Here is a 24922-nt window from a genome sequence, read left to right as displayed (position 1 = left end):
GTCCATTCAGGCGTAAGTTCATAGCTTGACGATCGTTTCTCCAATGTACTGCTTTTGACAGAATGAGCATTCTAGCAATACACAATGTTAGAAGAATTGCAAGTGAAGCTTGAATTAATCTTGTGAACGTATTGGCTGGCAGTGCTATTGACAATGCAATCCGTCTGCAGATGTTTGCAGGTCTTGCGTCTAGGGCGGAGGCAAGGGCTGATGACTAGTTCCTGGGAAGCGCTGATTTTGTCATGCACTAAAATGTCTTTTAGGTTCTTGTTTCTTCTGTAGGCAACTCTTGGGGCTTCCGGAAACGTCTTTTTTAAGTCGGTCATTACTGGGTAGAATGGGGTAGTATTTCCGCAGGATGTTGTTTATATTAGGGAGCGCGTTTGAGAATTTGGTTATTAAGGCTGGTGGTCGGGCGCTTTCGTTTCCACGTTGTTGCTTGAGCACTTCGTCCCTTTATAGCTTGGATGCCCTTTCGTAAGCCATATCCAGCGAGCTGACCGGGTGATTCCTGCTTGCCAGGCTGGACTTTAGTTCATTAACATCAACAGACTCAGAACAAAAAAGAACCATGCCGTAGGTCCACTCGGAACAAACGAAAATGACTTGCACCGAGCGGACCCGACGCCTTGCCCCTCAAATCCCTCGCTTTCCTTAAGGTTCGAAAACTCGCCGGCAAACAAACACACTACACATTTCACCTCAACACCTATTCCCCTTACCTCCAAACGAGAAAAATCCCCTAAGGCCTCCGTCTTAAAGCTATTTGTTCCCTTGGAGTTCTCCCCCTGAACTAGACGCTAAATGGCAGGACACTTTGAAGCATGCATCGCTTTCCCTTCTAGAAATTCTCAGAGAGCACTGTGACAAACAACTTTGTGTTTTAAATGAGCAGATTGAAATCATTCCACTCACTCAGCAAGAGAAAATTGATCTTGATGCCTCTAGAAACCGTAAAGAACACGAGCTGTGCAAGAAACAAAGAAATAAATTTGAACGTGACCAGCTCCTTTTGCCTGACACACATTGCACCATTGAACCTCCTGTCCTCGCTAAGCCTGAAGACGTGGCACTAAGTCATCTGACGTCCCCCGCAAACACATCAGAATCTGCTACGGTGGAATTTTTCCCTCCCGCTAATAATCAAAATCTAGAATCTAGCTCCCACAGTAGGAGTAACAGCAACATGACACCTGTTCCCGAAGAGAATGTTGTGTCCGCCTCCCCCGTCACGTGTATAACAGCAACGTTATAGATATTTCAGAAACATTATCGGCAACCGAAAAAATTATCCTAGAACGAGGCCTCACTTTCTGCCCTACCAACAACCACGTGAATGAATACGAGTTACACAAGGATCTCACCGAACTCTCCCGCAGAGTGAGGCTGAAGGAATTCTTTTCCAATTAGCAAGACAATAGTGAAATCAATGACCGCGCACTCCATGCACCAAGCACTTGGACGCCAGATGCGGAGGAATCTCCAGAACTCAATTTGTATATAAAATCAGTATCAAAATAAATATTAATCTCAACCAAGAAATCAAATAAACGCAAGAACTTGACCCCCACAGAAGTCACTCTAAATAACCTAGCAGCCAGAACGGACATAATCATTAAACCTGCAGACAAAGAAGGTAGCGTTGTCATCTTACCAATGGAAAAATATAACGATGAGGCCTATAGGCAGCTTAACAACCATGGTCACTACCAGCCTTTAGGCCATGATCCCACCAACGAATACAGTCAAACGATCCTTCGCACTCTCACAGATCTGCTGGCCTGTGAATTAATCACCACAACAGAACTACACTTCATGAGACCGACGAACAAGCAAGCAGGACGTTTCTACCTCCTCCCCAAAATCCATAAAGTCCCCACAGAAGCATTGTTCTCAGCTGACATTCCGGGAAGGCCCATAGGTTCTAACAACAACACCCCCACGGAAACATTGTGTTTATGAATTACCATTTGGCAGACATTCCGGCTTCTCTTCCTTCGTTTGTAAAGGACACCCCACACTTCCTCCGCATAACAGAAGCAATAAACGATGGTGGGCAAATACCCAATGACGCCCTTCTGGTCACGCTCGACGTCTCCGCCCTCTATACGAACATTCCCATCACCGAAGGAATAGAAGCTACATCAAATGCCTTAGCAGAAAACCGGCACCAACATGCGTTGGAAGTCTACATTACTTTACGAAAATTAGTTCTAACTCTCAACTATTTCGAATTTGACTCATCTTACTACTTGAAAGTTTTTGGAACCAGCATGGGCACTCCTTTCGCATCCACCGCCAACATTCTTATGGCACAACTTGAAGCTTCCCTCTTATACTCTTTCCCCATCAAGCCGAAGGTTTATCTTCGATACATAGATGGCATCTTCATAATTTGGGAGCATCGCCGCACAGCCTTAGCAAGATTAGGAGAAGACAGCGGGGTTTGCACACGGACACAGGGAAGAGTACTTGACACACACGAGCGCTGAATGTCAAGTACTCTTCCCTGTGTCCGTGTGTAAACCGCGCTGTCTTCTCCTAATCATGTTAAACCAACACGCCCAGATAGCCACGTTAGTGCCTTAGCAAGTTTAATTTCGCATCCTAATTCTTCGCTTCCGACCATTAAGTTCTCATGCCAGTACTCGGATAAACAAGTGAAATTCCTAGACACCACTGTTGCTCTTGACAATGGTAAACTGAAAACCACACTTTATAGGAAACCAACGGACAGGAAACAGTACCTAGATTACACTAGTCATCACCCACGACACTGCAAACAAGGTATCTTTGTAGGACAGGCTACCAGACTAAGAAGGGTATGCAGTGATAACACAGACTATATAAAACACCTTAGTGAACTAAAGTCCACCCTGGCAAGCAGGAATCACCCGCTCATCTCACTGGATACGGCTTACGAAAGAGCATCCAAGCTATAAAGGGACGAAGTGCTCAAGCGACAACGTCGAAACGAAAGCGCCCGACCACCAGCCCTAATAACCAAATTCTCAAACGCGCTCCCTAACATAAACAACATCCTGCGGAAATACTACCCCATTCTAGCCAGTAATGACCGACTTAAAAAGACGTTTCCGGAAGCCCCAAGAGTTACCTACAGAAGAAACAAGAACCTAAAAGACATTTTAGTGCATGCCAAAATCAGCGCTTCCCAGGAACCAGTCATCAGCCCTTGCCTCCGCCCTAGACGCAAGACCTGCAAACATCTGCAGACGGATTGCATTGTCAATAGCACTGCCAGCCAATACGTTCACAAGATTAATTCAAGCTTCAATTGCAATTCTTCTAACAATGTGTATATGCTAGAATGCTCATTCTGTCAAGAGCAGTGCATTGGAGAAACGAGTCAACCTATGAACTTTGTGGTCTCTCTACCTCACAATATGCATAACCCTAGCTTTGCACAAGGCAGGCATTCATGCACACTGCGAGGGACCACCGTGGGTTCGGGCTAGTTGAGCACGCTCACGATACTGAAACGCCGTCGCGCCAACTTAACACCGCCTCTGTTGGGCAGGTGGAGAAGGGGGCGACAAAGGAATATGCCCAGGGTACGGAGGGAAGACGTTTATTTTATATTAACGTTATAGTCACATATTTTACAGTCCCAATTACATAATTTAGAGTACAGGTACGTACTTCCAACTAGGCGAAAGAGGCGGTAGGGCGCCACGCGTAAGTGTGCGCGTCGTCGGCGCTTTATACTAACGTTATAGTCACATATTTTACAGTCCCAATTACATAATTTAGAGTACATGTACGTACTTCCAACTAGGCCAAAGAGGCGGTAGGGCGCCACGCGTAAGTGTGCGCGTCGTCGGTGCAGAGCCACTGGGCTCTTCTGTCAGGGCAAATTCCGGGGTGCGCGCACGTTGTGCGCGCGCGCATCGCCGTGCTGGCCAGATCGGCTCGCAGCAGCGAGGGAGACGGGGCCCTTTCGCTCACAGGCGCGTACTGCACGGCGTGATCGTCGAGTGGTAGGTACGGCCTTACTATATGCAAGCGTAGGGGCGACAGGAGCAGCCTTAGGCACGGGCCGCAGCCGGAAGGGCTGGTGGGCTTTCGCCAGCGCAACAGAGTTGCAGCCGGCTGGTAAAGAAAGCGTCACATACCTTCGGCCAACGCCTTCGGCGTCCTGGAAGCGTCTCCCCGAACGGACCCCCGCGCAGGGCGCGCGTTCGCGTCCCCAGCGAGAGTCGGGTTCGGGCATCGTTCAAACGGACCAATGAGGTGAGGTTAGCTCCGCTACCAGGGCGGAGCGCCCGCTGCGTGACAGTGTTTTATCGCCGCAACGGTCTCTGCAGGCTTCACCTCACGGAAGAGTTTGAGAGACGGCTCGGCTCTACACAGTGGCGCCAAGACGAGCCGGAATTTTGGAGGAGAGAGGGGAAGAGCGCCGCGTAATGACACAAACCCAGTGATCGCGCAATGGCTAGGGCGTCAGGATCCCCACACTCCCCCCTCCTTAAATGCCCTCGCCGGTCTGAGAAGAGTTGACCGGCCATCGCCCAGGCAAGCAAAAGACGGCGAAGAGTAGAAAAGTATGCATGCACAGGGCAGTCTCAGTCCCCAGCCCATACAAAATATTTACAAACTACACTACCAACACTACCCCCCTCCAGCACGAATGATACACACAGGAAACTACACGCGACACTGAGATACATAATCGGTTCCACATGCATACACAAAATGAAGCTATTGAAATATACAATGATTACAGTGAACGCGATACTATAATAATAACAATAATGGTAAAAATATATACATGCAGGGCGAGACTATGCTACATAGGGTTACAAAAAGAGCACATACTACGACTATAAAGAATTAGGGCAAAAGAGAAGACACAGACATGCTACAAACTACTCTGAGCTACGAAAATATTTCTACAAATTCAGGAGACGCGGTTCCGCGGGGTCTGTGCAAAGTTCGGCGGTTGGGAGCACGAAAGTTTTTTTAGGAGAAACGTCCGTTGTGGTCAATCAAGAAAGGAAGATGGTGGGCACCAGTGCCGGAACGACCTCACCGTAGCGTCGAGACAGCAGCTCCGTGAAGGTACCATCCAGGAGGAAACGCGGCTTGAGCAGCCAGCCGGCAGGTATGATGACCGCGATGGCGCCGCTCAGGTGTATACCTCCCGTGGCACTCGATGGGTGCCCCGCCAAAGAGCGACGAGCGGCGCGGGTGGTGGCTGCCGCCCAGCGCGAGCGAGGCAGCTGCCGGACGACAGCCGTGGTGCCGATGACGCATGGTGCGGTTCCGATATGGCACCACATTGTCCACATCTGGAGAGGGCACCTCTTCCGCAGTTCGCAATGGCCGCCAGTCCCGCTCTCGTCGGTGCCGGGCAGCCCGGCTGCATTCGCCAGCCTTACATGCCGTTGAACCCCCATAGTCAGCGTAACTGTTCCGGGCTCGGTCAAGTTCCAGAAACGGGCACCTGCGGACCCTACACCACACCGACGAGACACCACGTGACGGCGGCCCGCACCGGACGAAGCCGAAGCCACTCGCGGAATGCACCGCTGGGTTCGCTGAAGCCGGCAGAGGCACACACCACACGCACTCACGAATACCCGCACAACATGCGTGTCACAGTGTTCGTGCCACCGGGGCCAAGTTCCTTCGCCACAACGCGGTGCGCCCCACTCGTAGCATACGCCCGGCCCGCGTTTTCCAGGAAAACACAACCTCCCGTTGGCATTGAGTATATGGTCCCCCAAAGTCTGGCCTGCTCTCCCAACTTCACACAGTTCACACAGTTCACGCAACGGCCTCCAGTACGCGCTGCTCGCCCGAACGCCGGGGCCGCGGACGGCCGAAATCGGACACTTTCAAAAACAAGCCCATTACTTCTCAAACCCCACGCGCGAGGAGCAGGGGATGTCCTCGAAGACCGACCGAGCTTCCACCCTCTCACCCTCGCTCTCCAGCCAACACCGTACGCCCCGAAAGAAGCAACTCCAAAAGAATGCTAGCCTCTCTCGCTACGTAGACGTAAATAAAAAGAACCATAGTACATACTTCGTTCTACATGCACAGACTAAGGAGGGTTCCTGTACCCAAACAAATAACTAAAAAAACGCATAAGAGAGACACTACTTTACATCGTGAAAAAAAAGGTAACACTTAACGCCTTCAGCAAGGCCAAACACTCGGACCATACAGAACCATATAACTAAGCAAAAAAAATGCCTTCACGCTACACGCTATTGTACAAAAAGTCAACACAGCTCCAACGTGCAGTGCGCTAAAGCGCGCGCACAAAATAATCACCCAAACAAACGGGTACTAAATACAGCATTCGCCCTCAGCAGGCATAAAATGGAACACGATAGTACAAACAACGCCCCGCAACACACTTTTACAAACCGAACAAAAAGAGAAACATTTGCTTACAACTTGCTGGAGGGTAGCGGAAACTGACCACACACAATGGGCTGGGGCGGCCAGGGCGGCCGCGCTGACTGAGACTGAAAGAAGTGGTCAGCACGGGCGGCTAAAGTACCTGCCCCTTTAGTGTGCTGTGATTACTGAGGTGACCTCTTCGCGACGTTATATTGATGAGCCGACCGAGAGAAGCCTAGATCAGCGTGGGTGTCTTGTCATCACCGCGCAGAGCCACTGCTCTAGCGCCAAATAGTCAGCCCGTGACACCACATAAGTAAAGCTCTGCTCGCTTCTCGGCAAAGGTCCCTTCAAATCGCAAGCGACTACCTGCCACGGACGCACACTGCCAACTGGTTTCATAATTCCAGGCGGTTTAAATTTCCACCGCGCGCCTCCATCGTTGGACAGACATGGCAAGATCGGCAACAGCGAAAATGTCTCGCCTCGTCGCGGGCCAGGTCACGAAGCGACTCAGTTTACCAAAACCGTTGGAGCCGCCTAAATGACCGGTCAATGGTTGGTCATGAGTTTAGCGCAGCAGTGCGCAACTCAGACTTAAGGGGTTACCACATTGAATGGTTCAATTGCCTCATCATCGGTGGCTACGTAGTTAAGCACGAGCCCTTCACCGTCCAGCAGAAATGAGTCCCCCGGGGCGTCGGCGACGCACGCTGACTTCAGCCCCCCTCCCGCGCCTGCTACAAGACAAGTAGCATCTCGGCGCACGCCCGCAGCAGGACAAGCTACGTCTCGGCGTCTAAAAAAAATCAAATAAAAAAAATTGTCTCCCAGAGACCATCGCAAATCCGGCGACAAAACGGGACATTCTGCTGGCCGGCTACTAGCTCTTTCGGCTCAATACAACCGCCTTGCAACGGGCATCGCTTCCCCCTACTGATTTTACAGCCGAGGCTCGTCCGCTTTCCGGCGGCATGGAGTTCGCGAAAAGCGCCTGCCCCCCTCTGCGGGGTGTCCGCGCGCCCTTTCTCAACTCTGGGCCTTCTTCCTCCACCCAACGGCTGTCAATTTCGCCTCCTTTACGGGCACCCGCTTTTGCGCCGCCGGCTAAAGTCACACTTGGACAATGAATCCCGATATATTACGAAGCACGAGATAGCGCGTCAACTACCACGTTCGTGCTCTACTCTCAGGGGACGGCAACAAGCATATATCTCGCGTGCACTACTCCGAGTGGCGGCTGTGGCCTTTCTCCCGGAATACGTATACCGCCGCTCCAGTGGGGCGCGGTTGCGCCGTCGCACTGCCCCGTGGGGCTGCGTTAACGAGGGATGCAAGCATACTTGCGTACGGAGGGGCAGTCGCCTCGTCCCCGCAGCAGCTAGCGGATAAGCATTAAAGGGACACTGAAGTGATATGTAAACACTGCGGGATTACTTGCGCAAATTGTAGTCCGGAGTCCCCAGACCATGTTTCGACCACCCTGGGCGCGTTTACGCGATTTTATTTAGTAGAAAAATTAATTCGAAAATGCTGTCCTCCTCTCTTTACGCTCGCCCATTTTCTGCGGCGTTTTCGTGTGACGTCGAGAGGAGCCGAGCTCGCAATTGGCTGCGCTACTGGACGGCTCCCCTACCTTCAGACAGTCAGTCGGCCCAGCGTTTCGTCCGCCGGCCGACGACGGGTCGTCGCAATTCGTTCGCTCAGTTGAAACGAAGCCAGGACACGTATGTCAATGGTAGAATCTGCCTTTCTTTACTTGGTTAGTTTGTACACTGTATCTAGCTCCAAGTCAAGGTCGCTTCACACAAGCGCTGCACATGCGACGCTTCGCTGACTGGTACGCCAGTAGGAAAATATAAGGCCTCTTGAAGGCGGGAGAAGAGTCAGCGAAATCAATATAGGTACTAAGGAAATAAAATCAACTGATATTTTTACCGTACAGCGTAAAACTAGGGTGCGGGAAGCACTTTTTTGCGCTGGGCGAACAAGCACAGCGGTCAGCAGCACGACTACGCATCTGCGAACGCTTTTCTGTCTACGAAATGCAATTGCTAGACGTGAGCTATTGTGGAAACTCGGGCGACGCTTACTGCACGAGCGCAATACAACAAATAGTCACCTAAGCTGCTTGAAATGCCAAAACTAAATAAAAGTGTAAACTGGTTGTACAATATATACCCTATATTACCAAGGCCGGCGGAGCCCGCTCCGTGGCCGAGTTGTTTGGGGTGCTAGATATGCCACCGCAAGTATTTTGCAAGTCAGGAGTTCGAATCCCCGCGGGTACGTGCTTTTTTTTCTGTAAGTTAACTTTTTCGTTTTCCGCCGATGTTTTCTATATTGAGTTCACCTTTTTTTGGGTCGCAACGTTCATGGCTCCACGGACTAGTTCACAAAACGCGCGCAGGCTGGCACTGGCGCGCTAGAGAGTTCTCGTTGGCGTGCTGTTGCCATAAGCACCGACTGCTTGCAGGCAGTGGGCACAGGCCAGAATGAACAGACCCTTGGCCTGGTGCGAACACGCTTTTTACGATACAGGCATGAGGGAGGCAAGCTCCAAATATGGGGGAAAAGCGCATGACATTTGGGCGTCTGCGGGTACGCGGAGGGCGTTGATGCACTGCGTAGGTTTCGGCTAGTGAATGCTACGATTCCAAGCCGTCCTAGGAGGCTTATCTTTATGCATTTTTACAGCTGACAACATGACAGAAGCGCGTTACGATGGTTACTGAGTTATTGAGAATGCCCATCCAACAACGCCAACGGTTGTGCTTTACAGAACTGAAACCGAAACCGAAACTTGTTTGGTTGCTCACCTTGGGCATCGTCCAATCACGGTACCCGCTCCTCCTAACGTCACAGCCTTAGTTGGTGCGGCCGCCGCAAACCGCGCATGGTAGTTTTTCTTCTTTCGCGCTTTGTAAAATAATTACCGATTTGTCAATCGTAAAAACAATGAAAAGTGTGCTAATTTTAGCCATTCTACACAGTGCAAGCAAAAACGGGAGCTTGACAAATTCACTTTAGTGTCCCTTTAAGACTGATTCCGGTTGCGTACTCAGCTTAATTAGCGGCCAAAGGCTAATGAGCCAATGGCCCCACATTGGGCGCCAGTTTGTGGTCTCTCTACCTCACAATATGCATAACCCTAGCTTTGCACAAGGCAGGCATTCATGCACACTGCGAGGAACCACCGTGGGTTCGGGCTAGTTGAGCACGCTCACGATACTGAAACGCCGTCGCGCCAACTTAACACCGCCTCTGTTGGGCAGGTGGAGAAGGGGGCGACAAAGGAATATGCCCAGGGTACGGAGGGAAGACGTTTATTTTATACTAACGTTATAGTCACATATTTTACAGTCCCAATTACATAATTTAGAGTACAGGTACGTACTTCCAACTAGGCGAAAGAGGCGGTAGGGCGCCACGCGTAAGTGTGCGCGTCGTCGGCGCTTTATACTGACGTTATAGTCACATATTTTACAGTCCCAATTACATAATTTAGAGTACAGGTATGTACTTCCAACTAGGCGAAAGAGGCGGTAGGGCGCCACGCGTAAGTGTGCGCGTCGTCGGCGCAGAGCCAGTGGGCTCTTCTGTCAGGGCAAATTCCGGGGTGCGCGCACGTTGTGCGCGCGCGCATCGCCGTGCTGGCCAGATCGGCTCGCAGCAGCGAGGGAGACGGGGCCCATTCGCTCACAGGCGCGTACTGCACGGCGTGATCGTCGAGTGGTAGGTACGGCCTTACTATATGCAAGCGTAGGGGCGACAGGAGCAGCCTTAGGCACGGGCCGCAGCCGGAAGGGCTGGTGGGCTTTCGTCAGCACAACAGAGTTGCAGCCGGCTGGTAAAGAAAGCGTCACATACCTTCGGCCAACGCCTTCGGCGTCCTGGAAGCGTCTCCCCGAACGGACCCCCGCGCAGGGCGCGCGTTCGCGTCCCCGGCGAGAGTCGGGTTCGGGCATCGTTCAAACGGACCAATGAGGTGAGGTTAGCTCCGCTACCAGGGCGGAGCGCCCGCTGCGTGACAGTGTTTTATCGCCGCAACGGTCTCTGCAGGCTTCACCTCACGGAAGAGTTTGAGAGACGGCTCGGCTCTACACAGTGGCGCCAAGACGAGCCGGAATTTTGGAGGAGAGAGGGGAAGAGCGCCGCGTAATGACACAAACCCAGTGATCGCGCAATGGCTAGGGCGTCAGGATCCCCACAACTTACGCCTGAATGGACATCGGGCCGACACTCATAACAGTGCCTCCATAGCAGTCGCGCAACGCTTCAACCAGCCGAACAACAATTTCGATCATCTCAAGCTCTATATTCTGCAGTCAAACTTTAAGTCCCCAAGGGACCGGAAATACAGAGAATCGTACTTAAAGGAGCCATGAAGAGAAAACACAAGTTTGGTTCATTCGAAATATTGCCTCGTTAGAACCATAACGACACCACTTATAACGCAAACTTCGCTCAAATAAGCTACATAATTAGGAAAAAAGGAAATGACCATGCGACCCATCAGCTAATTTTCCGCAACAGAACCTATGATGTCACTCGAGAATGCTCTGCGATTGGCGGAGGCCGGCAAAAGCAAACGCATGTTAGGCAGGGCTTACATTTTGCATAGCGAGCTAAATGCCCGTGAAACATACTGCACATTCTTTTTATGACAAAGAACGGTGGAGTAAACGGTTGAAGTTCCGAACGAACACGCAAGCGTGTATTCCAATGCGTACGAAACTACCGCCAGCCGAACTCGACATCTCGCCGTCGCCACCGTCGCGCAGACGAATTTTCGGGTACAAGGCTCTTCGGGGCCAACGAACCGTCCCAGCACGCACAGCCGCGACCTTGCTTGGTATAGTAATCCCTTCACAGGAGGTTGGCCGTCATATCGCCAACCAGCAAAGGTAAAAATATAAACAAGGCGAGTAAGGAACACAGAGCATCAATGAGATAGTGTCACTCGTCGCACAGGTTTCGGTATGGTGGTCGTGTTGGCTTGCTGCTGTCGTTACGAGCTCGTTTACAGTTTACAACCACTGAAAACTTCAGTTTGTTCGAGTACTTTACAATGAAATTTCGTTGCTGTGTTTTGAAATGGCCATGTAGTACGGGCAAATCGTCGAGGGAGTGCGACATCCCCGCCGGTGAGATCTCCTTTCATGTGCTGCCCAACGACGAACCTCGGCGAAGCGCTCTGACCTTGGGGAAAAAATTGCCGTACACACGGCGCATTGACGCTCGAATCTTTCTGGTCGGAGCAGAGAGCTCGAGCGAACGGCTTTCCATACACGACACCGGCCAACTGGCATAAGCGATACTGCTACTGAAATTGAAAATACGGCACATACGTACCAGTCTGTATTCGCCCGTCGCGACGGAGCTGACGAGGCAGCGGTGCCGACGGCTGGGCGTTCGTCTGTTGTGGCTATCGTGGAATGGTCGCTTTCCCGTCCACCGCGTATCCCACAACGCTTGCCACTCGTGCACTTAGAAGCATTGAGCGTTCAAGTTGTGTGAGGTTGTTAAATGCAAGCCCGAGCTCCTCGGCGAGAGTTTTGTCCTCCGGATCAGGCGATTCCATGACTAGGGCTGCGGGTGCACTAGGTTTTACTAGTATTTTTAAAATGGCCGCCGTCTCGGTCGACTCCCGCGTGTGGGTGCTATATGGAGTCGACATACTAAGTATCTGTTTCATGAACCGGCTCGTACGGCGCCATTGTTCACGTGACGAAATGTGCAATTTTAGCGGGAGATTTAAAATTTTGGCTTAAATTGCCTTATTTCTCAGTGAATAAAGCATCATTTGCTTCCGGTAAAGCGCTTGGGGTACTTGGGGTAATCCATAAATTCAACTGCCTGGAGCCGGCTGGAACCAATGCTTCGAAAGGCAGCTTAGAAACCTTACGGTATCTGAATCGAACAGAAAAATAATGCTCTTACAAAAAGTGGGCGTCTCCATTCGCAATATTCCTGCCTGCCCATCCCCAAAGCTGTGCTTGAATACAATTTCTGTGCTTTTCTCCCCCCCCCCCTTTTTTTTCTCCTGTCTTGCTCCTAGCCGATTTCGACATACCACGCGCAGTCGCCTCCTTCGACCTTCGGCATTTCGTCTTACTAACTGCTTTACACACACAGGCAAAAAAGAAAAAGGAGAAAAGAAAGAAAAAAGAAAAAAAACAGAAAAGAACTTGAATGTACCGCAAAGCTCCGCGTGAGTTGCACCACGCATACCCCTTCCATTCTTCTGAGAACACTGACCTCCCCAGTCGGAATTCTTCAAACTATACGGACTGTCTGTTTACGAGTTTTCTCTCTTACACAGGCTTCCCGCTAGGTGGCCGACCGATGCGGGCCTGCTTCACGTCGGCTCCGTCAAAGACCGCCGCAAAGACCCACCAACGGCCCCCACGGCGACGAAACTATCACCGGTCGACAGAGCCTCGTCAGCGCGTCCCCCGGATACCAAGCATACGCCAGGCAAGCCACTATTTTTCATCTGACAAGGTCAAGAAATTTCGAAGCGGGGACCGCCACGCTAACCCTAAATGGAGGGTTAGCTGCGCTGACGTGGTGGCTCCCTCGGCCAGCTCGCCACCTCGCTCGAGCTTGCCCGCACCAAAGCCGCCGCTGCTACCGGCACAACGAACAAGTAGCTGCGGTCGCCTCCCTACCCTTCTTCACGTGCTGTTCGTTCACCGCTCGCTCCGAAGACGACCACACATCGGCGCATGCTGACAAGCCTTCATCACTCCTCGAGACTGCTGGCTCCAATTCATCTTCATGGCTACAAGACTTGTGCCTGAGGAAGACGGCTGGATGAAAGTCCTTCGAAAAGGGCAGGTGCCGGCCAATCAATCCACCTTGATCCTACGACCCCAAGAAGGCTTCACTTTAGCCGATTTTCGGCCAGCCGCACTTATGATTGCCATTCGCAATGCGACGACCCTACTCCCATCAGAGGCAAATGCTACGTACATCACCATACACCATCACCAGAACATCGCTGTTATCAAGACCCTGCAAAAACCTGCCGCGGCGAAGATCACCCGCACCAGCAGCATCTACATTGCAAACCAAGCCAGGAAAGTATGCGTCTACGAGATGCCCCCGGAGGACTCTTGCAAAGGAGTTGTTCACGGCATCGATGCAGGCACCTCGACCAGCGAGCTGATGGCCAACCTTTGCGCCCCGGGGACCGACATCATCAACGCCCGGATGATGGGAAGATCGGACACAGCCATCATAACATTCCGAGGAACATACATCCCTCCCTACGTCCTGTTCTACATGGCCAAGTATAAATGCAAGCCCCATAAACCAAAAGCGCAATTCTGTAACACGTGTTACTGCATCGGCCACCGTGCGGACGTGTGCCCACAGGCTGGCTCCCACAAGTGCAAGAAATGCGGCAAGCTCCTTGATGAACCCGACCAGCAGCATGAGTGCCACATGAACTGTGTCAACTGTCACGGTGAGCATCCAGCCGATTACGAAAATTGCCCCGCCAGGAGATAAGCAGATGCTGAAACAACGAAGGCTGCTTACCTCAAGAGAATCAAGCTTAGGAAGAACCAGCAAGAACAAGTAACACAAAAGCAAGTTCAAGTACAGGACCCCAAGACCCACGAGCAGCAACCAAAAAGCCAGCCGCTGCAAAGGAACCATGCGAGCCGAGTCAGTCGGCCGAACCAACGAGACGCGAGGCAAGGAAGGAGCAACAGCTGCAACTCAACTCCAGGAACCCGACGGGCTCGGAGCCTCAGCGCAGGACGTCGAAACACAGAGGTGAGTCGGCCAGCCTTCCTCCCCTTCACCCCCACTCTTCACACAGACAAGCACACACCGAAACGAACACAAGCCGATATGGCAGTCCCAGTCTTACAAGCAGGCACTTGCGCGGGAAAAAAACGATTCCGTCAATAGCAGAGTCGTTGGCAATAAAAGAACAAGCGCTCACGCCAATGGAGACCACTGAAATGCCGGCAGCCACAAATTCGGCTTTATTTCCTACCCTAGAAGAGACCGCAGAGCCCTTAGCAAATGGTGCACAGGCGCCTATGCAGATCGCAGAGACGTCGACGCCACCTATCGCAAGCGCCGCGCCTCAGCCTCAACAAGCGGCGGAACCCCACGCAAAACGATCCCGTAGTGAGGTCTCCACAATGGAAGACCGTCTCGCGCAGCTAACCAAGCAACCCCTGGAATTTCAACAATCCCTCGCAACCCAAGAGCAAGCCAGAAATGACCGCCTAACCAAGCTAGAGCAACTCACCATCACGATGGGAGAAACTTTGGGCAAATTGCAACAAACGCTCGAAGCCATGCAGGTTCGCATAGCCAGACTCGAGACTAACTCGACGCTCGAAAGCTCAACGATAAGCCGCTTCACATCAAAACAACGCCTACACCCTTACAGTCCCAACGCAAAAAACGCTAGCAGCAATGGGGACAACAACTAACCATAGTATGCGCACGCCAACCAACCCAACAAAGCAGGAAGTACTAATTTGGCAATGGAACTGCAGGAGTTTCAGGAGCAAGAGAGGCCTCCTTACAAGATACATAGAAGCAATGCAACGAAAACCAGACATAATATTATTACAGGAGACAATGGGTTCACCAAAGATAGCAGGGTATAATACATACGAGCCGCAAACAACCCAAGGGAAGGTAGCGAGCGTTGCAACCCTGGTCAGCAAAGCCCTAACTGCGCAGGAAATTACCGAATACGATGAACAGCACTTCAGTGCCATTACAATCAAAGTACTTCCGCAGCCAATGCGCACGGGCAAAAAGGGTTGTGAACTGTACGTAGCGAATGTGTACAGCCCACGCTACAACGCGGACTTCAAACAACTTTTTGTAGACACTACGCATAAGGGTGCGGTCAGCATTATAGCTGGGGATTTTAATGCGCGACACCCCGCATGGGGGTACAAGAAAACTACCGCCAAGGGAAGGAAACTGGAAACGCTGATCTGCACCTCCGGGTATACGATCCTCAACAATGCCAACGAATTTACCAAGGAAGGCAACTCAGTCGAACGAGATACCAACCCAGACTTGACGGTATACAAGGGAGCCTACAAGTGTAGCTGGACGAACACAGGGGAAACACTAACGAGTGATCACTTCATTATAGGGACCCACTTAAGTATTCGAGGACTCAAGAAAGAGAGAAAGTCCATCCGTCTCACAAATTGGCACAAATTTCGGCACAGCGAGGATCAAGAAACACCCCTTGAGGATCTCGATCAGTGGGTAGGGCAACTGCAAGTGCGAATGGACAAAACGTCCACAGAAGTCCAAGCCAAGGAACAGTACCCCGATGTAGACGCCCATCTTCTACATATATGGGAAGCGCGGCATGGACTTGTTAAGAGGTGGAAAAAACAAAAACACAATAAAAGACTCAAGCTCAGGATTGCCCGCATCTCCAAAGAAGCGCAGGATTATGCAGAGGCGCTTACACGTACCAATTGGCATAACCTGTGCGAGAAGCTCAACGGCAACCTCACCGACAAATGTACGTGGTCACTTTTACGCAGCATCATACAGCCAAACCAGTCCACGACAGACAAAGCTAAGGACATTACTCGCCTGCTACACAGACAAAACAAAGATCCGGGGCAGACACTGGAGGAACTAGCCAGCATATACCTACCTCCCAAAGATGACCCGGAATATCGAGACTATGCAGGAGACGCAAACGATCTTCAATACTTGAATGGTCCTATTACCAAAGAGGAAATACAGGCTGCCCTGGAGTTCACGAAACGCAACACGACACCGGGACCGGACGGAATACAGTACAAGCTCATCAAAAATCTCTCGGATGAGGACTATGCCCGCCTTGCAGCCTTCATGAATCAAGCCTGGGAACAAGGCGAGATCCCGATAGCATGGAAGACGGCTCGGGTCATACTAATACCTAAACCAGGAAAAAAACTCGATCTCCACAATTTAAGGCCCATATCATTAACGTCCTGTTTGGGCAAGCTCATGGAAAAGGTAATATTAATCAGGCTCACCAAGTACCTCGAGGACACGAACGCGCTTCCGCACACGCTCATTGGCTACAGAGAGAGGATCTCGGCACAGGATTGCCTTCTCCAACTCAAGGAAGATATATTAGACGACCCCAGCACTGCTCAAATCCGAGCGGTCCTCGCCTTAGACCTCTCGAAGCCATTTGATAATGTCTCGCATGATCTAACACTGGCCAACTTGCAAGAAACAAACTGCGGCTCAAAAATTTACAACTATGTGTGGAGCTTTCTGCGTGACCGGACGACAACACTCACGTTGGGACCAATCAATTCCCGTGCAAAGGAAGCCTCCAATCGTGGCACACCTCAGGGTTCCATACTATCACCCCTCCTTTTTAATATCGCGATGAAGAACCTACCAGCGCAACTTAACCGCATCGGTGATATCAAACACGCAATATATGCCAATGATATCACCATATGGACAACAAAAGGCTCCCCAGCACAAGTCGAAGAAGCACTTCAACAATCGGCCGAAGAGGTCGAGCGCTACGCCAGTAGCGGTGGCCTCGCCTGTTCTGCTGAAAAATCAGAGCTTCTCCTAGTAACTAAGCACAATAGCAAGCAACAAGTCCAACTGAAGGTGATACTGCAGAGCCATACCCCAGCGTTCGCACATCAAAGTACTCGGATTGACACTACAAAGCAACGGAAAAGCCAACCATACAGTCCGGAAACTCTTAGATCAGGGAAATCAGGTGATACACATGCTCCGAAGAATTACGAACAGGCACCGGGGTCTTCGGGAAGCTGATGTCCTTCACCTGAACGCAGCTCTCATCACTTCCAGGATACTTTATCATTTGCCATACCAAAATCTCAACAAATCTGAAGTCAAAAGCATAGAGGTGCTTTTAAGAAAGGCTTATAATATCGCACTCGGGGTGCCCACGTATACCTCAACAAAGGCACTGGAAGACACCGGCACAACAAATTCTTTGGAGGAACTGCTTAACGCGCACAAAATCAATCAGCTACAACGACTGCGAAGCACGGCACAGGGCATAAGCACCCTTCACAACCTAGGATGCGACACCAGCCAATATGAGGGAAGCACGTACGGACAACTGGAGCCTTACATACGGGGGAAAATCTGCACTGCTCCTATACCCCGCAATATGCATCCGGAGAGGAACAGGGAAAGACGAACCCTTCGTGTTAAGGCCATCCTGAAGCAGATCAACAAAACCGAGCCACAACCCGAACTCTACTACACTGACGCCAGCCTCCTAGATGGGACGGGTGTCACCGTTGTCGTAGACGGAAGTCATACCCTCATCACAACAGCCTCAGAACTTGACCTCAATGCAACCGTCGATGTGGAGACTAGGGCAATCGCGCGTGCTATAGAGCACTCTTGCCGTTCTGTGCCAGACACCGGTACAGTGTACATCTACACCGACTCTCAATCTGCATGCCGGCAACTTCTCTGCAACCGAATGCACACAAAAACCGCTCACATACTGAACAAGGTACTCGCTTCAAGTCAAAAGTGCTACAAGGTAATCTGGGTACCTGGGCACGAAGGCATGCCAGGAAATGAGAGCGCACACGCACTTGCCCGAGCGTTAAACCACCGGGCGCCTGAGCATGCACTTCCACATTCAAGTGAACGTAGGGCGCAACCAGGACCTCAAGAACCAGTTGACACCAGGGATCTGCTACGGACAGCCCGTCAAAACAGACAAAAGTACCCAACACCAGACAAAACACTCACTCGTCGGGAATCCGCTGTACTAAGGCAAATTCACACAAACAGGCTACCTACTGTACACCTAACACACCGATTCCAACGATTACCGGGTACCCCCAAGTGTCCTAACTACGGGGACTACCCTAGCATCTATCACACTCTCTGGACATGCACACAGAACCCTAACCTTTCCCCCATACCCAATCCTACCCCCACTTCATGGGAAAGAAGGCTGGCCGACTCTAGCGCGGAAGTGCAAAGAACACTGATTGAACGCTCAGAGAAGGCCCTGTCGGCTATCCCGGGAACTCCGGACTAGGGGATCCTTGCAAAAATAAAGTTTTCTTCGTCTTCTTCTTCTCTTACACACAGTTCAGTAACCTTGCAATGTACCCCCAAGACGCCCCTCTCGTCCCCGATCGTCTCGGAAGCCTCCTTTGAGGTCGCCCGGCCCCACCGCAGCCCAGCTTAACCATTCCCCCCTGTTTTCTCCGACTCTCGCGTAGTCTTCCCTCTTTCTCTACTGTGAGGTCCTCTCACAATAACCACACCTCCCTTTCTCTGTCACTATTTCGCTCCTTTCAACCGACCGTTTACCCACTCTGCTGTCCTCCTTCCGGCCTCGCTCTTAACAACCTCCCCCCTCTCTCTCCAACTCAAACTGTATCTATAAAACAGTGTACCAGAGATGAACCCTGATGCCTTGAAAAAGACAAGGCTCCTTGTCGAAAAGTTGGCAGAGGTCTGAGGCCGCTACCTTCTCCGAAGTAATATTTCTAACTGGTGACCATCTTCAAAGCCCTCTCGTTCCCTATATATATATATATATATATATATATATATATATATATATATATATATATATATATATGTAGGAGAAGGGCTGTCTTTGGTTGCCGTAGCAAATAGTAAAAAATGGGTATAGCTTCTAACAAAACTGTTTATTGGTTGACGTTTCGATCGGATGCCGATCTTTCTCAAGATCTTTCTCTTGAGAGAGATCGGCATCCGATCGAAACGTCGACCAATAAACAGTTTTGTTAGAAGCTATACCCATTTTTTACTATATATATATATATATATTGAGATATGGAGCTCCGAGATGCTGAAGGACCACTTTTAATTAGGCTCCCGAGCACAGACCACCGAAAGACGGAACTGTCCGGGGATGATGATGGTTATACACAGATGACAGTGGCGATGGGTTTGGATAGATAGAAGGAGCAGAGGGATTGACCCGCCGTGTTCCACACTGGATATAACAATGGTCATGTCGCTTCCACGCACAAATATCACAACAGTACACCCCCAATGCCCTCAATATATATATATATATATATATATATATATATATATATATATATATATATATATATATATATATATATAAGGGAGCAGTAGAACTTTGAAGATGGTAGCGAACACAAGAAAGAAAAGAAAACTTTGAACAAGATAAAAGCACGATTGTTGCCAAGGTTTCAGCAAAGAGACTTGCTTTCGTCCAGACCGGTATTCTGGAGGTCGTGGGTTCGGATCCCACCTGGCGGGCATTTTTTCTCCACTTTCTTTCTTTCCGAATTCTTTATCTGTTTCAATGACCTACCACATCCGCCCCTTTGCTTTCCGAGGTTTTCTTGACTGCCAACTCTTATTTCTGTGTTATTTTCAACGAGCCCCTCATTTCCTATTCTGATTCGCTATATATATATATATATATATATATATATATATATATATATATATATATATATATATATATATATATAATCTTCTCCATCCGCGCGCATAAATGTTTACGAGGCAAGGTAAACCAAGCATGACACTAAACGTTTTTGACACTAACGGTCTCTGGTGTAAGTTCAGTAACCTGGAGAAAAGCACGAAAAAATTCCGTAAAGTTAGCACTGGCTGCTTCGCAACAGCTTTCGGAATGGGTGAGATTATGTCCAGCGAGGTTTTGGCTGACCAGTTTTCCGCCTGCGCTTCTGTCCAAACCCTTTACAGCAAATCGCGAGCACCCCGTTCTCCTTCTATGATTGACTGATTACGAGGTTTAACGCGCCGAATCTACACAGGCCATGAGGCGCACCGTAGTGGAGGGCTCCGGATTAATTTTGACCCCCTGGGATCTTTAACGTTCACCGAAATATCGAACACACGGGCGTTATCGCTTTTCGCCTCCATCAGATAAGCGGCCGCCGAGGCCGGAAATCGAACACGCGTCCTTGGGCTTGCAGCACAACACCTTAGCCACTGAGCTACCACGGCGGGTCCCACTCCCTACGAAAAAAAAAACTCCCCATGAAGCCAGTGCTTATCTCCATTTGTTTTTGATCTGGGAAGATGAGGCCCCATGAGTTAAAACATACTTTTACACAAGAAGATTCTTTCCAATTTTAGCTCCATGAAAAAATGCGCAGGTCCACCATCACCATTCCCTCTATATTGGAACTACAACTGATGTTTTCTACATTTTGACACCTACGCTCCACCAAGTGCCATTGTAGAGGAGATGTCAAGCAGTTTCACGGCCACACGTTCGCCAGTGCCGATCAGCATGACTTCTTCAACAACAAGACGCCATAGTAAACGCCAACGTGTAGAGGTTTTTCTTTTTCTTTTCGCGATGCGGGGCACTTTTTGTAATCTCCTAGAGGGAAGAATGGTGGCAGAAAGGAAATTGTTCCTGGGTAGGCGGAAGGAGCGAGATGCACACCACGCGTGTACCCACCTTTTTTCTCTGGGTGGAGGTCTAAGGTTGCGCATACGGACTCGTAGTTTACAAGCGCCTTTGAGGTTTCTGTGATGATATTGGTGTTGACTAAAAGAGCTGTTTAAAGCCAGGTGAAGTTGCGAGCTTGACGAAAATCAGGACTCCGCGTGGTGCAAATCTGTGCCCGTGATGCAGGACGTAATGCCCGCACGGGCACCTTGTGCCGGCATTACATTACATGACGATAGCTCCACGTGATTACTTGTGTTAAATCAACGCGTGTACATGGCGAATGTGATTGATTGATTGTGGGATTTAACGCGCCGACGCAACGCAGGCGATGAGGCGCGCCGTAGTGGAGGGCTCCGGATTAATTTTCACCACCTGGGGATCTTTAACGTGCGTCGAAATCTCGTACACACGGGCGTTTTTGCTTTTCGCCTCAATCAGAAAAGCGGCCGCCGCGGCCGGGAATCGAACCCGCGACCTCGTGCTCAGCAGCGCAACACCTTAGCCACTGAGCCACCGCGGCGGGTCCATGGCGAATGCAGTATCCACAATAACATCATTTATTTGGCTAACATTTCGGTATAGTCCCAATATCGAGTGTATCGTAATAATTTCTCCCTTGGAGTTTTGAATTAGTTACATTATCCTCGCTGACGTTTCCGGTGCATGCTTGATGCACAAATGCTGTTTATCTGACTGGAGCCTTGTACTTTCTTGTAAAATGTCTGGGCCGGGCAACCGCTCTAGGTCTAGGTCGGATTCTTTGTTAAAGTAGAGCAAATGATCGCAATGCTCAATCTTAAATGCATGTAGAATTTTAAATTTATCAAAGAAGATACAGTCATGGCTGGTTAATTCGAACTAGAAGGGTATTTTAAATTAGTTCCATTTAAGCGGAGTTTAAATTAGCGCGGGCGGCCGCTATGAGCGGCCGTTGAGCCGTGCCCCGGGGGCTAGACCCAAGAAAAAATTCCCCCGCATTTCCCCGAGGGGGAGAATGTGAAAGTGCGAATGCACGGTTGTCGGCCCGCTTGCGGCGCTTGCGCTCGGCCCCCGCAGCCCACCGCCTCGCCGCCTTCTCTTCCATCTCTTCCATCGGGTTTGTAGTATCACGTGTACACCACGCAGTTATCAAGCCGCTATAACGCCGCTGAGTCGCCAACGCACGCCGCTGACGACGTAGTTTGAATGCGTTAAAGATATAAGGCGCGTCTAACACTGATATCACCGTCGCGTCCGTGGCTTGGTCGGTAGAGCGTCGCGCTGCGGCCGCAAAGTCCTCGGATCGAAACCTGGCGCCGGATGCTGTTTCTTTTTCAAATATAGAGGAGCACTGCGGACGCCAACGCCGCCGGCGGTGGATGGTTTGGGGTCGCTTATAAAGTGCGCACTTAAAACCACATCTAGACTTGTTATAGCAAATAACGTGTGATGCGGCAGGTGATTTCGAGAATTAAAATGGCGCCTTGCAACGAGTTGCGCCGGAACACTGCCGGTGCCGGCGGCTCCCGCTGTGCGAGCGTAAACCTGCTATGCACCGGCGCGCTGGCGTTTGCTTGTGCTTCTCTGTCGTTTCGAGTCTCTTGGTTTGGTTTGGCAGCGCATTCCATTCACTATGGGCCGACTTCAAGCTCTAAGGCCTGATGTAAGCCGGGGCTGCTAGTAGTCTGATCATGCTCTTGCAGGTAGTCGTGTTCTTTGCAAGTTACTAGAGAAGACGAATCGGAACAGGCGGGCCCTACCCCACTCTGGCGATTTTCTCGTTCTTCACGAGTTTTAACGAACTGTCATTGCTTCGAGATTTACAAGCGACCATCTGGCACCTAAGCTTCACGTTCGGAGGGCGGTGCGACGCCCCCTGGCCTCTCCGGTGAGCATCTTGGCAAGTGCACGGCGGTTAGGCTTCGGCCGCCGCGACCGCCTCCGTGCCCAACATCGGGCGAACATGGAATCCGGCGCAGCATCAACAGCAGCTACGTCGCTGCCAACAATTGACATTTCAACTGCAGTGCCTGCACAAGTCACCTTTCCACTACTTGGAAGTGATCAGATGGACACTATGGCGCAGTCCTCCGAACAGCGGCTAACCTCGGCGCCCCAGGTGATGACTGTGCCGCCTCCTGATCATTGCCCAATGGAAGTAACAGTACAGACACCACGGTCACCGTCAGAGCCTGGGACGTCAACCGCTTCGAAAAGGCTACCAGACCCTCCATCTCAGGATGGCAAAAACATCGCCGTCTCACGGGGTGGGGGGGTGAAACGACCTCGTACCAATCGTCGTCCGCCGGAGTCCATGTCCTCCCAGTCATCATACAAGATGATAATCAACCCCAAGTGCAGCTTCGACATGTCCAGGCTCCCTAATCGCATCATTCAGCGTACCTTGGACACATACCTTCATGTAAGTGAATTCAAGGGCTTTGCCCTACACCGCCCCACGAACACCATTTCCGTCTGGGTGCACAGTATGGAAGATGTCAGCCTTCTACAATCTCTGCAAACAATTGAGGTCTCTAAAGATTTGACTGTACCGGTGCAGGCCTACCTTTATTCAGGCACAGACCTTCGACGGTACGTTGTTTCTAGCGTGGATGCTGGAGAAGACCCGGCCACCCTTTTACAAGACCTGAAGTGCTCTACGCACCGCGTGGTTGCTGCCCGTTACCTTGGGAAAGAAGGGCGCTCTTGTCTTGTAACACTAAGTGGACCTTCCGATTCACCGCCTCGCATGTACTACTATGGATGCGTCCTTCACGTTCGCCAGTATCGTCCATCTGCAGTGTACCGTTACAAATGCCTCCGCCCTGGACATATGAAGGCTTCATGCCCATACACTGCTGCAGAAGTGGCGGAGACGACGACATCGCAGTTCACTTGTAGACTTTGCAAGATCAACAATCATCAGATTACCTCTCCACTGTGCCCCACCAAGCGGAAGGCTACAGAGCAGATGCGACAACGCCAGACCCTACAACTCGCTACTTCACGTCACCAGCAGAACGTCACCACAATTGAAGTATCAAATCGTTACGCAGCGCTGTCGACCGACATTACAGAAGAACACTCGTATGAAATTGAGGAAACTGACCCACATTTACAACCGACTTACAGTGAAGTCACTCATACTAAGAGTCGCCCTTCACGCACTCGTATGGACGCGACCCTGACCGAAGAGACTGAAACACTGGACGCGTTAGATCAACGCCTGGCAACACTGGAGGCCGAAATTCAGCGCATCCGGAGAAGACGTGCCATACTGTCTCAGCGACACAACCAGCAGCGCTTACCAACTCCACCTGCCCCACATTCGTCTTTCACGACTTCACCTGGCCCACCACCGTCTTTCCCGGTGCACACAAGGGAGACGCCGATGACACCACAGCAGCTCCTGATGTTCGTGTCGAAGGAGCTACAGCATTTGGCTTCGGTGCTCGCGGCTCATCTCTCACGATGACTAGCACCGCAGGGACTACACACCTGTCTTGTGTTCTCCAGTGGAACTGTAGGGGCTTAACGTGTAAGCTCGGTGAACTGAAATACCGCATGCGCATTGGCTTATTATCTGCATGGGCCTGCCTGCTACAAGAAACAAACTGCGCTCCGCAAATATCGGAGTTCCATGTACATACGTCGCCAAGCATTCGGGACCGCCGGGGTGTGCGTCCGGACATCCCCCCTGGCAAAGCAATTGTATACGTACGTTCCCACTTGCCACAAGCCCAGGTCCCTCTTTCCGCGTGGTGCACCGCTTGGCAAGAGGTGGTAGCTGTGCGAGTTCGCCTGTCCCACTCACAGGTGATTCTCGTATCTTATTACGCTCGACCGAGCAGTGGTCATGCCAGTCTAATTCGGTTAGGCTGGCTTTCACATCTCCGCCACAACTTCCCAGGAGTCCCGATTCTGGTGTGTGGACACTTTAATGCTCCGCATGGATCCTGGGGCTACCCGAGGAACAACTCTAGAGGTAAGCTGGTTGAAGACACATTTAGGGGGGCGAACTTTCAACTCTTGAATGATGTTCTCAGCCCTACTCGTCGGCAAACACACCCTCGCGCACCGTCTTACTCTCTGGACCTCACT

The sequence above is a fragment of the Haemaphysalis longicornis genome, unplaced genomic scaffold (assembly GCF_048455015.1).
Source record: "Haemaphysalis longicornis isolate Haplotype H1 unplaced genomic scaffold, Haemaphysalis longicornis Haplotype H1 scaffold_7, whole genome shotgun sequence".
Lineage (NCBI taxonomy): Eukaryota > Metazoa > Arthropoda > Arachnida > Ixodida > Ixodidae > Haemaphysalis > Haemaphysalis longicornis.
The sequence above is the reverse complement of the archived record's forward strand: the minus strand, read 5'-3'. Positions refer to the sequence as shown.